General features: G+C 43.1%; 1 long non-coding RNA gene across 2 annotated transcripts in view; it reads right to left on the reverse strand.

Annotated features, from left to right (window-relative positions):
* Positions 1–641: 641 nt before the first annotated feature.
* The window catches only part of LOC128347267 (uncharacterized), a 30,411-nt gene continuing 15,316 nt past the window's right edge, over positions 642–15,736 (reverse strand). The window contains exons 2-3 of one of the 2 annotated variants that reach the window (XR_008317469.1): positions 3,488–3,603; positions 642–1,972 (exon numbers count right to left, since the gene is read on the reverse strand). This is a non-coding gene — a long non-coding RNA (uncharacterized LOC128347267). The remainder of the gene's footprint in view (positions 1,973–3,487; positions 3,604–15,736) is intronic. The other variant, XR_008317468.1, reaches the window with a different exon arrangement.

The raw sequence follows: 15,736 nt of genomic DNA on the forward strand, positions 1-15,736 counted from the left end.
CATGATGATGTTACTGATAACCAATAAGAAAAGTATTGGCACATCTCTGACAGTAGTGACTGAGAAATACTTTTGTGTGCCTCAGAAAAAAGTGGCATTCACAATGAGGGGGAGTAGTTTCTAAAAAAATTAATGTGCAATACAGGAGCAACTCTAGAACAACTAGTTTGGGGAAGCAAAGAGGTGGCAAAGAACATTATTAAGGGAATGAAGATTTTGCTGTACATTAAATAAACATAGAGGTACAGTAATTATTGTGGATAATTTATGTGGTTTAATTAAGATTCCTTGACTAATTTTCAAACTTGTTCAGAAAATGGGCCAGGTTCCTCTTAGAAAATACTAAGGTTGTTCATACGACCAAAATGGGGAGGGCTGAGGGAAGGCAGGAGCCTATCTGCCTAACAGAGTCCAAGATTGATAAGAAAAAAGTACTTTCAGGGTTTGTGCAGTCAGGAAGCTGGAGAAACAATCAGCAGCAGCAAGTGTAGAATGCAGCAGTTCAGAAATGTAGGCCCAGTAATGTAATGAAAGGAAGATACAGGAACAAATTGTGCAAGTTCACACACATAGCTGGTTCAAAAAACTTGTCACCAACTGTTTATAGCTGCTTCCCTCTTAAACACAAAACAACCTTATATTGTTTAACTAAGCTTTATTCAGAAACAACTCCATTTTTCTCCTTCTCCTTTCATTCCTGACTCCACATTCTCTACACAATCCCCCTGGAACAAACTTCTAATTAACAAAAAATAAAAGATAGCTAGATTGAATACAACACTGCCTTCCTCCAGATTATTCGAGTAGCTTCTGGGCTCCACCACACACGCACCCACACGAACAGTGCTGCAATGAGCCCACCTCCTCCAGGAGTAGGAGTGGGTAGGAAGCTGGGCCAACAAGTATCCCATAATGTACCATGAGAGCAGTGCAGTCCACTGGGAAACCTCCCTGCTTCCAGGCCTCTCCTTTACCCCAGCTCTACAGTTAAGATCACTGCTGGTATCCTGGGAGTAGCTGCAAGCAGCCTGATGAGAGGAGTAGCAAGCATGACTTGTCCCCTTAGCTAAGCAGGGTCCACCCTGGTTGCATATGAATGGGAGACGATGTGTGAGCCCTGTAAGGTATTCCCCTTAAGGGATGGAGCCGCTCTGGGAAGAGCAGAAGGTTCCAATTTCCCTCCCTGGCATCTCCAAGGCCTGCAAGATTCCTGCCTGCAGCCTTGGAGAAGCCACTGCCAGTCTGGGTAGACAATACTGAGCTAGATGGACTTATGGTCTGACTCGGTATGTGGCAGCTTCCTATGTTCCTATGCAGGCCCAGGTCTTCACAGGGAACTAGGACAAGTTTCAGCTATGTGCGCCTCTCCACACCAACCCCACCAGCACTTACATGCATTCCAGTGCAGTTGAAGCTATGTAGTTAAACCAATCTTCCTGAGTACAAGCCCTAAGCTCTTTTATAACAACGTGAAGCAGATCAGTTCTCAAAGCACTGCATTAGCACAAAACCCCATTGAGACAAATGAGTCTCTTTCTGGCAGGGCTGTATAAGAATTAGTGGTGCACACAGTAACGAGAATTCATCTAAGTGCTTCTACATTCAGACAATAGTAAAGCTATAAACTGAAGTAAAATAACTTTAAAACATTCATTTATGAACAACACACATTGGTTAAAACATGGTGGGAAGGGGTGGGTAGGAATAACGACATTTACATCACAGTTACAAGGTTGGGTTTGAACTTGAAAAATGTCTCGGTTCTGCAAGAAAAGCACCTTGCCAGCAATCTACAGGTGAAAATGGCACATGAGCAGGTGAAAATGGCAGTCTCAAGGAGTGTGATAACAGCGTGTCTCCATAATGCATTTGGCTCCAGGGGTGTTCGTGCATCTGTTCTCTACTTAGGACTCTCTCTTTTTTAAATTATTACTGACAACGTTGATGGTGGCACTTTAACAGGTGAGTGTCCCTGTAGCAAAATAAAATGTTTAAAAGAGGCCATTCAATTCTAAAAAGTTACATAACAGTAAAACAGGACTGAATGTGCCAGGGGTTCTTGGACGGCAAAATGAATCCATAAGACATTCTCCTCTGCTGAACAGCATAATTCCTAAGGTCTTGTGTCTATCCTACACATGTATATTAACTTTATATCAGTTTAACTGTCAGGATTTCCTTTAAAAAAAATCCTAGGAACTGTAGTTTGGTGGCATAATGAGAATTCTTAGTTAGAGATCCCTCATTCCCCTTCAAAGAACTACAATCGGTAGGGTTTCCTGGAAAAGAAAATGTTTGCTAAAGCCCATTAAATCTGCAGTCTAGAAGACTCTACACATGATCAGTGTGAAGAGCCAAAAGGGGTTCAGCAGGGAGAGTGGGTTTGACCAGCTCTCCCCGCAGTCGATCACTTACCCCTGCTTGGGTGGGCGGATCACCCACCCAGAGAAGCAGCGGCTTGGCTCTGCCGCTCCCATGCCCAGCCACAGCTCACCTGGCAGCTCCAGGGATCAGGTGAAGGGAAGCAGCACTATATGGTGCCCCACCCCCAGAGGCCCGGTAATGCACCTCGTGAGTGCACAGTGCATTCCTGGGACCCCCCTCCACCCCCTGAGTGTGCCCGCCTCGGCTGTGAGCAGCCGCGGCTGACACATGATCAATTGAAGCTCATTGAAAGGATGGTTCCATAAGCGGGCTCTCCACCGAGCCACCACTGGGAGCTGTGCAGCTCCCGGCGGTTCTCACGGTTTCTCAGCAGAAACCAGGCTGGGCTCCCTTAGCCTGGTTTCTGCTGCTCACGAGAATAGCTTCTAGGTATGCACTAAGTGAAGGTGATATAACAGAGGAGGCATTGTTTCCTATGCTGCACACACTTATTTTTGTTGTTCCACTGTCATCTCGCCCACTGCCTATTCATCAGAAGTCCAGCTGCAGTGGCCACCAGCTTGTTTAGTGATGACTCAGAACTGGGCCTTTTCTCTAAGCTCCCTGGGAATTTGGAAGATACTCCCTACTGGAATAAGAGCCTCCCCATCCCTGGCTGCCTTCAGGAAGACTCTTAAAACACACCTGTTCCTTCAGGCTTTTAGTTAAATTTCAAATTGTTTCATTTTATTATTGTTATTTTACATTTTTATCCTGCTCTTCCTCCAAGGAGCCCAGAACTGTGTATATGGTTACGTTTATCCTCACAACAACCTTGTGAGGTAGGTTAGGCTGAGAGATATGTGACTAGCCCAGAGTCACCCAGTGAGTTTCATGGCTGAGTGGGGATTTGTACTCAGGTCTCCCCATTCTTAGTCCAACACTCTAACCACTACACCACACCAAACATTATTTGTTTTTGTAAACTGCCTAGAGATTTATATATCAGGCGGTATATACGTTTTAAAAATAGATCAATAGATAGATTCTCTCAAGCAGGTTTTGCACAGTATTTAAAGCACTATAACTCATTAATCAAGTGGATAGTCAGAAGAGTGAATACCTTGGGCAACACTGCTTCCATCATACCAGTTTAATCTCTTGTAATAAAACACTTCAGCACCCGTCCTTAATGTTTCTCTTTCATGAGTTCTTTCAGTTGGGTGCTGTCTTCCCTGCCTTACATAAAAAAACACAAGAAATTAAAGAAGCATACAATGAGGCCATTCACATGACCACTGCATATGGGGCTGGGGAGGGTGGGGGGAAGGCAGGATAGCACCTACCTTCCTCCACATGGCTTGCTTTCCCTCCCTGCCATGCTGCTCACATGCCCACATGATCACCACTATGGTAAGCGGTGTGGCAATCTGGAGGCTGGGGGTACAAAGCCTGGCCTCCAGGAATCCCATAATGCACCACACAAGTAATGTGGTGCCTTGTGGAAATGTTGCACCTTCCCCCAGCCTCTATGGTCAAAATGACTGCCGAGAGTCAAGGAAGAGCTGCTGGCAGCCTGGTTGTCCACATGACCGGGAAGTGGGACAGGAGGGCGTGCACGTGTACCCTCCTACCTCACTCTTAGCCTCGGTACAAAACCCGAGCTACCCGGTTGAAGGGTGCCAGGATTACGACGAATCCTAGCACTTCTCACGATCAGCTCTGCCCAGGTAGGGCTGTGATAGCCCTGATGGGGCTGGTCGTGAGAATGACCTCAATACATTCTGTGACTGTGTGTTATGGAGAATAGCAGCTTTCGTCTTGGGAGAAGTATGCCAAATGGCATGGAGAAACATTTTCAGTTTCTTCTACATTCTTTCCATGTCTGCTCTGCCCTCCTCAAAACACCAGAGCAAGCTTTGTGAATCCAAAATAAACATGATCCCCAAGAACACTGATTAAATGTGCTGATCTAAAATTCTTTAAAAGTTTTCCAATCATGTAGATCAATTTCAACCTGAAACTTTTATTTCTCACTGAAATTGGGCCTTTCTCAAGATTTCCCAATAATGCAGTGGTAGACATTGCAATGCAGAAATTGCCATGCTGCCCCACACTATTTGTAATTCAGCTCTGTTATCGTGGCTTCAAAAGTGTACAGTAAACAGATGGGATTTTTACCACTTAAAAGTCATGATTAGTCTGAACAGTCAACCCCACTCCAGATCGCTTTGCCAAGTTCAGAGCTACAGATTTTACATGATTGTATTTGCAGCAGTAGCTATCTCAGCAAGAATGTTAATACACACAAGGCTATGATCTTGAATTTTAAAAAAAGAAACCACCCCCAACCTTCCAGTTGCATTTTGAAATTAATATATTATGGGGCTATTTCATTTCACTTCGTTCAACTGCTAACCTTATACTGATAACTTTTTTTCCCTTTTTTTAAAAAAGCTACACAGTTTTGAGAGGTAATATCATTTAAGTGTCAAAAATATATTTATTTGAGGTCTTTGAGTTAACAAGTCCAATATATTAACGTGGACATTCACTCTAATACCATCAAAACTTGAGTTTCATTTTAGCAGAAATGGCTTCCAGCTCTGTGAACATAAATGATTTTCAGGGTCCCATAAATGGCCAAATGACAATACAAGGTTGTGTTTTAAATTGTTTTGATAGTAAAGAATCCATGTCACAAATAAGGGTGCATACAGACCTACCTGGAATTAGGAGTGGGTGCCAGCTCTTGTTTTGCTGTTGGTGAATTGTGTTTCCCCTGCCTTCATTTCTCAAGCAAGTGTTTTGGCCATAGGGAGCAATGGGGAAACTCAAAACACCCCATTGTTCCCCATGGGTAGCTCCTAGGGACACCAAAGTGGTTTGGGTGGTAGGGCATGATGGATGCTACCTACCACCCAACCCACAAAAGAAATGGGCAAGCAGGGAGTTTTAAACAAATGTTAACCTTTCCCCCAAACCCCCACTAGGATCAAAAACTAATGCCAGGAAACCAATCAGCAAGGGGAAAACAGGCTTCCAAAATGTTGCTTGAAATGTCAAAATGTTTCAAATCAAAACACTGTTGTTTTGTTCTGAGCTCGAAACAGGCCTTTTATTTAAAGTATGTTTTGTTTCAAGCTCGAAACACTCAAAATGGCCCATTTCTAATTGAAAAGTTTCAATGTTCCAACATTTTGCACATCCCTAGTATTCACAGGCATCCTGCCTCTGAGCCTGGAGATAGCCAGTAAGCATGAAGACTAGTAGCGACTGATAGCCCTGTCTTCCATGACTTTGTCTAAATCCCTTTTAAAGCCATCCAAGCTGGTGGCCATCAGCACATCCAGTGGCAGAGAATTCCATAAAATAATTATGCACTCTGTGAAAAAGTATTTCCTTTTGTCAGTCCTAAATTTCCTGGCAATCAGTTTCATGGGACTCTTGATTTTGTTGTTGTGAGAGAAGGAGAAAAATTTCTTTCTATCCATTCTCTCCACACCATGCATAATTTTATAAACCTCTATCATGTCTCCCATCAGCCACCTTTTTTCTAAAATAAATGTAAAAGTCTGGATGTTGTAGCCTTGCCTCATAAGGAAGTTTCACTAGACCCCTAATCATCTTGGTTGTCCCCTTCTGCACCTTTTACAGTTCTGTAATGTCCTTTTTGAGATATGGTGACAAGAATGGTACATTTACTATTACTGGCATTCTGTGAGAGGTGCTAAATCCTTGAAAGGTTTTGGAGCAAAGGTTATAGCATCTAAAAGCCTATGAACTTTCTGAATGTGAGGAAACTATGCCTTTTAATGTTACTGCTTTACATGTAGCTATATAGTTGAAATCAAGGGCTGGAAACACACTGAGATTTGTTATTATTCTTTTGAATCAATACAGGGTCCCTAGCACACCTCTCCTGGTCTTTTTTGTCTCACATTCCAAGTGACCGTCCAAAGAAGTTGAAGAGCTTCTGCTCAGAGTAAATCACCCATTGAAATGACCTCTGCTTATTGAATCAAACTTTTCTATTCGTTCATTAGAGTGTGATGTCCTACTGGGGGAAATTGCAGATTAAGGCATAGGCATCTGCCTACCGCAGCAAAATTTGAGGAGCAGCAATAGCTGCGGGGAGTGGGGGCGAGAGGAACATTCCCCCCTTTTACTTTTTTAAAAAAACCGTGGTGGCAGTAGCTGTGCGGAGGGAGCTTAAAGCCTCAGAGCCGCCCAGAGACGAAAGGTTGGGTGGTATATAAATGTGATAAATAAATAAATAAATAAAGCCAAGCTTCATTTGTGGCTTGCAGGTGGTGGCAGTGAGCTCCTCCCCTTCTCCCTCTTCCCTCCTCCCCAGTGACTGACTGCACATGGGCTCTGCTATCCATACCATAGCCCATTTCTGGCTGAAATGGGCTACAGATAGCGGAGCCCATGTGCAGTCAGTGGTGATCTTTAGGGGATGAAAGGGGGGAAATCCCCCCTTGCCCGATTGCCCCCCTTCCCCACAGCTACTACTGCCTCCACGGCTTTAAAAAAAAAGTAAAAGGGGAGACACTCCTCTTTCCCTCCCCCCCCAGTTAATACCACTGCCACAGCTTTTATTATTATTATTATTATTATTATTATTATTATTATTATTATTATTATTTTAGGGTTTTTAGCGGCAGCTAAAACCTTTTTGCCTGTGGCAAAAAAGTTAATCCGCCCCTGGCTGGGGGGTGGAAATCCATGTATTTCTAATTCTGTTTCCAAATGCCATCCAGATACCATATTCATAGGACATACTGCCTTTGATCTTCTATATATTTAATTCTCTAAGGCATATCCATGGCTAATCCCATGCATGGCAGCTCTCGTAAGAGTTTGGAGAGCTGTCGGATAGCCACGGGATGGGTGGGAGGGAGGAAAATGGTGGCTACAGCCAGTGAAGAAAATGCCGGCCAGCTTGCCAGAAGGTGGGGGTGGTGGCTGGAAAGTGGGGGGAGGGAGAAGAAACTAGCGCCCAGCCAGCCAGAAAGTGGCAGGTGGGCCAGCTGACCCAGCCGCTAGCCAGCCAGCCAGAAAATGGGCAGGGGGAAGAAGCTGGTGTCTGGCCAGCCAGAAAGTGGTGGGCAGGCCAGCCGGCCAGAAATGGGGGGTGACAGGAGGGAGAAGCAGCCTGCCATCCCTCCTGAAAGCGGCTGGTGGGGGACAAGAAAAAGGCATGCAGGCTGGCAGGGGTACCGGCCAGAGGCGCAGCTGCTCCGCACCCAGCCCAGCTAATATATGCTTCATTTGCTACCATATCTGCGGTGGCCTAACTAAATCTTCACCTAAGAAGAAGGCAGAGCTTTTTGCCTGTCTATCACCAATTACAATATCAAGGTGGGTGTGAAGATGAAAATGTATTTCTATTACAAGCCTCTTGGATTCTTCTGGATTAGGTGGGATACTTTTTGAATATCTACTCAATAAATCTGTCTTCCATGAGTATTGACAACCAATAGAACATTTGTTTACTATGTATTTGATGCATTCAAAACAACATTTTCTCTGCTTCTCATTACTTTAGCAGGCTTTAAGCTCTGCCTACAGCTTTAAGTTCAAGCTCTGCCTACAGCTGGTAGGTGCTATTAGTAGTTAAACTGTTGGCAATTATATTTAACCTTATCAGAGAGTTCAGAGACTAATTACTTCTAGTTATTTATGTTTCCCATCTTTGGGGGGCAAAAGTTGACCTGAGTAGTATAGAAATAGCTATAGTGCTGCATATATTTACCATGATGTGTATTTTTATGCCTTGGGTAAAACTGCAGATTAATCCCATGGTCAGTGGTGTAGTACAAAATCAAATTAATTTTCTTTAATACTATAGAATACATTATTGAGCATTTTGGTTTTAAAAACAACAGCTCTGAGGCACATGAACAGATCTCCATTCTGACTGCCATGTCACATTCTTAAAAGCTAGTGCATCCTCAAGAAAAAGGAAGATATATCTTGAATGACATCAGATTCAAATTCCTTGTCCTCCATGAAGGAGTGAGATCGCTTAGGGGAAATGTTTTATGCGGACCATGAAAGGGCTAATTTCACAAAACCACCTTTTTTCCCCACTACAAAAGGGTCAAGAATTAATGGTGAGTCCCAGACCAGGGCAAGCCAGGAAGAAAGTGCAGTTAAAATAAAATTAAAAAAGGAAGAAGAAGGCGGCCCTGGGCACAACTTGTGATCCATTTATTTCTTGTTCTTGCCAGCAAGCACAGTCGACATTTCGGTCCTAAATAGTCTTCCTCAGGAGGGTAGTTTGTAAACAACAAAGGCCACATTTTTACTGTTTTAGACAGTTTTACTCCTCACTAACACATGATAAAGGTCATCTGAACTGTTGGCTCTGACTGCATAAGCTTTATGTGGAGATAAAGTATTGCATGTTGTAACTGAAAGCTGTATCCGTATCCCTGCCATCTCCTCAAAGAACCAATACAGATGTACAGATGCTTTAAATAAGCATTGCAGCAAACAATCTTGCAAAATTTAAAGAGGTTTCGGAGCAATTAAATTAATCTACACATCGTAAAGCTGCTATTAGGTCTTGTGATAATTTCAGACTCTGGTAACAGTTCTGATAACTATGACTTTCTTTTTCTAGCAATGTAATCAGTGTTTGTTCTTTAGAAAACACATGCTGTAGAAATGTAGTGCAGCGGCTTTGAAGTTGGAGTATAGGGCCTTCATATGGGAAATCTAGGTTCTAGACCCTGGAGAACTGTGAAACTGCTGGATAACTATGGGAAAGTTCAGACATTGGGGCTATTCCCACGATCAGAAAAAATCTGGCTAGGAAAGCCTAGCCCAATTTGTCCCGATCGTCAGAACCACCGGGCTCGGCTGCGAGCCCAGTGGTTCTAGAGCAGGTAACCAGCTCAAGAGCCCCTGCCCCAAAACCAGGTTTGCGGAGCGAGCGCTCCGCAAACCTGGTTTTCTGGATCGTGAGTAGCCGCGGCACGGCTTTGCGCCACCTACTCATGAGTAGACCCCCGGAGGGGAGGCAAAAAGCCGCCTCCCAGCTCCGGGGGTCTCCCCAGTATGCCCTGCGTGCTCGCGCAGGGCATACTGGGGCTTCCAGGGGCCGCACGGCCCCCGAGCTCCCCAGTCCCCGCTGGCTCTGTCATGGCGCCAGAAATTGTGTGGGCGGACGATCCGGCTGCCCAGGACTCCCTCCCCGCTCACCCCGCCAAACCGGGTCTCACAGATCGTGAGACCCGGCTCATTGTGAGTCTCTAAGCTTCTCAGTGGAATAGTAGGATACAGATCAGAGCCTCCCCATCTCTGGCAACTTTTTAAAAGGTGCCGAAGACACATTTATTCACCCAGGCTTTTAATTAGATTCATGGTTTAAATTTTTAATGCTGGGTTTAAATGATTTTAATGTTAATGTTTTTAATGTTTAATGATTTTAATTGTTTGATTGATTTAGTTTTGATTTTAACCTTTAATTGATTTTAATTGTTTTTACTTGTTGTAAACCACCCTGAGCCATTTTTGGAGGGGAAGTATAAAAATAAAATAAAATAATAAAATGAATAGGTTTCTGAGGAGGAAAAGCCATGTTTTGGAGAGACTGCTTTTCTCTCTAGACATTAGTATGTCATTGACATACTCTCCAATCACTGAAGAGAGAAAGTGACAATAATTAATAAGTAGTCAACTGGACACCTCCACTTGTTTGGATGAACAACATCTTGGTATGTATATTGAAAGTAAGGTATTCCTAGTTGCTTATCAGCTACCTTCAGCATGTGTCATTTATTAATATTCTAGGTGAACAAATGGGTCAACATTAAACAATTAGTTTCAACATGAAACTAAATATATTATTTTGATTAAGATATCGGCAAAGAAAGTAACTGCTACATGCACAACACATGTATGTATATGTGTTACGCAGCTTGGGGGTACTACTGGACCCGGCTCTGCTTTTGGAGGCTCAGGTGGAGGCGGTGGCCAGGGGGGCCTTTGCACGGCTTCGGCTGGTGCGCCAGTTGCGTCCCTTTCTCGAGAAGGCAGATCTGGCCACGGTTACCCACGCCTTAGTCACGTCGCGGCTGGATTACTGTAACGCGCTCTACGTGGGGCTGCCCTTGAAGAATATCCAGAAACTACAGCTAGTGCAAAACGCGGCAGCGAGGGTTCTATCCGGAGCTGCCCATTGGGAACATATCACCCCCATTTTGAAAGAGCTGCACTGGCTGCCGGTTTGTTTCCGGGTCCAATTCAAGGTGCTGGTTTTGACCTTTAAAGCCCTAAACGGTTCGGGCCCAGGGTATTTGAGGGACCGCCTGCTCCCAAGGGTTGTTGCCTGCTTGACGAGGACATCTGAGGGGGCCCTGCTCCGGGTGCCGACAATGAGAGAGGCCCAGCTTTCGTGCACTCGGGACAGGGCCTTCTCTGTTGCTGCCCCTAGACTCTGGAATGCTCTCCCGGTGGCCATTCATTCCTCGGACTCCATCACAGCTTTTAGAAAGCTTTTAAAGACTTGGCTTTTTACCCAGGCTTTTACATAATCGTCTTTTACTGCTGTTCTTGTGTGTTTTTATCTGTTGTCTTGTTTTTATGCCTGTTTTTAGCTTGATGTTTTTACTGCTTTTAACTGTATGTTTTTAAGTTTTGTAAACCGCCTTGGGGTTTTCTTTTAACGAAAGGTGGTATAAAAATGTAAAAATAATAAATAAATAAATAAATAAATAAATAAATAAATAAATAAATAAATAAATGCAAAAACACCAAACACACGTTCTAATAATAGTATAATTCTTAACAAAGAGAAGCAATATTGAACTTTAGAAGCCTTTACATATTTAAACATTGTTGCATTTAAATAAATATTTAAACTCTTGGTCTACCTGTTGAACAATTGATGGTTTCATACTTAACCCATCAAGTTGCACAACACTGCCAAGTGAACAGTCATTTGGGAATGGGGCCACTGCCATCTCCATGATCAAAGCAACACAGCCATCCCCATAAGACTCCTAGGAACAGGGAGTCTCATGAGACAAGAGTTCCTCTTCTCAGTGAGGAGGTAGTAAATATACTTTATATTTCATTTAAATGTTTAAGAAAATGGAGGCAATTGATGAGGGCGGCATGTGAACAGGGCTAGCAGCAGAGGCATCCAGAGAGGTGTAGCCCCCACAGAGCCACTGAAAGCCCAGAGCCTGGTGCTCTTATTAAATGAAAACCAGTGTGATATAAAGCAATTGTGTGATATATCCGTGTGACATAAAGCAATGAGTCTCTTAAAAAAAAAATCTTCCTGTAGCCCTAAGGGTAGCAAGATAATTTCTTCAATAACTATCACAACAGCAAAACCCAGAAAGCAGGCAAACACTTGCATTTTTGACATCTGCAGGCAAATTTCCAATCTCTAAATCTAAAGCACAATATACTCAGCTGCCTTATAAGTCAAGAATTCTCCCCACACCACAGGAGAGTGAAAAACTGGAGTTGTTTTGACTGGATGTATCAAAGCTCCCAGCATTCCAGACAGTTTGCACAAGTTTCTCGAGGCCCCCATGTAAGAGAAAGCAAAACAAATTCCTAGTACTGGAAAGGACACTACAACTATGTGATTTATGGCAAGCAGAACTCATGATCACATAGAGTTCAGTCATGCGTCTCTGGTCACCCTGTGGCTTCCCTTGCACTTCCAGGTCCCCCAAACCTAGAATGCAGTAAACTGCTTCCAGATGACCTACACAGAGCTGGCAGGAAGAAACCACGTTGCCAGCTGGATAGGGTGAAGATCAGCTGGCATCAGATTTGAGACTCCATTCCAGATTCCCTCTGCCCAGAAGCTATCATCTCGCTTCTTTAAGGCATTGAAGAGCAGGGGACAGGGGAGCCATTTTGAGCTAAAATTGGAGAAAGATCTACCAGCTGACTTGTTTGTATTGGCAGGGAAAGCGTACTGTGTTCCCAGTCTCCAATGCTTAGAGGCCTGTGAAGAGCCTGCCAGTAATGTCTGAGGAGTTCCTTCCTTACAAACATCCAAGCTGTGAAGCTAGCCGCCAGTGTCTTGCAAACCATCCACCTCTTTCTCCCTCTACGAGAGAGAGAGAGAGAGTTAGTTGGTAGGCTGGATCTCTGATGACTCCCCTTTCCAAAATGTTTTGATATCTTCCAAGACCTACTGTGAGTGTTCAGGCTAAACAATAGCAACATATTCATCACTGGAGGTCACAGCCACACAATGATAAAACTGGTAATAGTTCCTTTTCCCAATATAGGGTTTTGCACTAGGAAAGGAAGGGAGTTCTTTGGGAATAGCTACCACCTGCCAGGAGTTATAGCTGCTACTGTCAGCTGAATGCTTCTGACCACGTGGAGGATCCTACATGGGCTCATATGTGTACCAATGAGTAGACATCATGTAGACATCCTAACCATAGCTAGCTATATGATTAGGAAGAAATAAAGCCCTATTCAGACCTCGTTGCTCTCCCTTTAATTCAGTTACTTGAAAATAAGCCCCTTTGAATAAATTGACTTACTTGCAAGTAATTATGTATAGGATCAGACTGTTAGAGAGTTTTGACTTGTCACTTTTGTGAAAATCCAGCTGGCTGGCAAACTAAATAACAATAATACTGAAGGGAGGCATCTTGCGCCTCCTCCTGGGATGTGATAGGCTGGAGGGGGAAACGCACATTGTTTTGACTTGTCAGCGGATCAGCTGCCCAGACAAGCAGTGGCTTGCCTGCGACTCTCCCACACCATGCCGCACCTCACCTGGCAGCCCCAGGAGTTGGGCACAGGGAAGTCCTCCCCCCTCCCTCCACCCGAGTGTGTCCACCGTGGCTGCAAACAGCCAAGGTGAACACACGATCTGAAAAATGAGGTTAACAGAGAGCTCACTCCATTGACCTCGTTTAAGGGGGTGTCTTCTAAGGTGGGCTTGCCGCTGTGGAGCCACCAGGCTTTCCCTAGAGCCCAGTGGTTCTCACGAGCGAGCAAAACTGGACTTGATCCCCTTGGCCTGGTTTTGCTCGCTCATGAATATAGCTTCAACACCCAGTGTGGACGGGCTAACGGCCAGTTCACAAGCTACAGCATGCTATATCTTATAGGATAGATAGATAGATAGATAGATAGATAGATAGATAGATAGATAGATAGATAGATAGATAGATAGATACTAGCATGTGAAGATGTTTGCCCATGAATGGTGACTAACCTCCACAAGACACCCAAAAGCCCATACAGAAATTGGTAACCCCGATTGTTAATATTCAGCAGCTTTTATACAATCATTTACACACATAATGCTTATGTTTTTCAGTGTTTGATTACAGGTGAAACTCGGAAAATTAGAATATTGTGCAAAAGTTCATTAATTTCAGTAATGCAAATTAAAAGGTGAAACTGATATATGAGACAGACGCATTACATGCAAAGCGAGATAAGTCAAGCCTTAATTTGTTATAATTGTGATGATCATGGCGTACAGCTCATGAAAACCCCAAATCCACAATCTCAGAAAATTAGAATATTACATGGAACCAAGAAGACAAGGATGGAAGAATAGAACAATATCGGACCTCTGAAAAGTATACAGTGTACTGTGCTTGATTGGCCAGCAAACTCGCCTGACCTGACCCCATAGAGAATCTATGGGGCATTGCCAAGAGAAGGATGAGAGACATGAGACCAAACAATGCAGAATTGCTGAAGGCCGCTAATGAAGCATCCTGGTCTTCCATAATACCTCATCAGTGCCACAGGCTGACAGCATCCATGCCACGCCGCATTGAGGCAGTAATTGCTGCAAAAGGGGCCCAAACCAAGTACTGAATACATATGCATGCTTATACTTTTCAGAGGTCCAATATTGTTCTATTCTTCAATCCTTGTCTTCTTGGTTCCGTGTAATATTCTAATTTTCTGGGATTGTGGATTTGGGGTTTTCATGAGCTGTACGCCATGATCATCACAATTATAACAAATTAAGGCTTGACTTATCTCGCTTTGCATGTAATGCGTCTGTCTCATATATCAGTTTCACCTTTTAATTTGCATTACTGAAATTAATGGACTTTTGCACGATATTCTAATTTTCCGAGTTTCACCTGTACATACTAAGAAACTGTTTCAGGATTTCAGGCATACACATCATTGTTCTGTGTTAGATAGACTATATTACACTGGAGAAGCCCCCTAACCCCCCAAAATACTATTCATCTACGATATTTCTGATATTCCAAAAAGTTCCTCCCAACTGTCAATCAGGTCTAATCTTTTAATATTTATTTGTTTGTTTGTTTGTTTGCTTGCTTGCTTGCTTGCTTGATTTACATACCTCCCTTCCAAAAATGGCTCAGGGCGGTTTACATTTTAAAAATTTACATTACAGAAAATTTAAGTTTTCTCAGAACTTACTTCCCTTTCCTACTGATGATTTCTGTGTACTAGTCTTAGGACAGAAGGCCCCATGCACGCTTGAAAAGGGTAAAGACCTTGCCAGGAACTAACCAACCACAATGATGTAATTTGTGCACAGCTTTTGTGATAAATATGGATCAGACCAATTCCACAGTTTTTAATCAATTAATTTCTCTAACAATGCTTACTTAGAAGTAAGTCTCATTTTGTTCAAGAAAGCTTACTTTGAGAAAGACTTATGTTGCAGTTGTATATGTGCACATAAGAACGGCAACATAAGCAAAAAAGTGATTTCTGATCCATGCCAAACAATCTTAAAAACTTTTACTTTTAATTTCTTTGTGCTATATTGTAAGGAAAGAGTTCCACATGGAAACATGCTTTGGGTCCAATTGCCAGCCAAATTGCTATATCCCCCAAAAGGTAGTGTACGTCATGAGATTTTTAAAAGAACAGTGCATCCATGAACTTTGTTATTGCTGTGTATGATTAAACAGCTTCTGTTCCATATCCCATGCTGACAGTTACAAATGTATGGAAATTATAAACCCCTTAAAGTCAGGTAATTTTTTTTTTCTGGGGAAAAAAATCAATTTTGGGACCATATTTCCTGTGTAAGATGACTAAATTATTCATTTTACCCTGGCTTGTTGTCTTTCAAGGAATATCTATTAAGCAGTTTAGAGAACGTAGATTTATGTATCTGCAATTGGTCCATAAAAGCTTAGAATAGCAAATGAGAGCAAGTCAATGCAAGCTGAGAGCTAAAACAGCTGGCTTTGCTAATTAATCAATGGCAGCCATGGAGAAGAGTGGCATTTTGTTTTCATGCTTAAAAACACATAAAAGAAAATTGTGTGTCAAAGTAGTTTGTGCTATGTAAGCAAATGAAACAAGGCAACAGAAGAACTGCACTAGCTTCTTGAACCATTTGGGAGACAACAGG

This window comes from Hemicordylus capensis, chromosome 2 (genome assembly GCF_027244095.1).
Source record: "Hemicordylus capensis ecotype Gifberg chromosome 2, rHemCap1.1.pri, whole genome shotgun sequence".
Lineage (NCBI taxonomy): Eukaryota > Metazoa > Chordata > Lepidosauria > Squamata > Cordylidae > Hemicordylus > Hemicordylus capensis.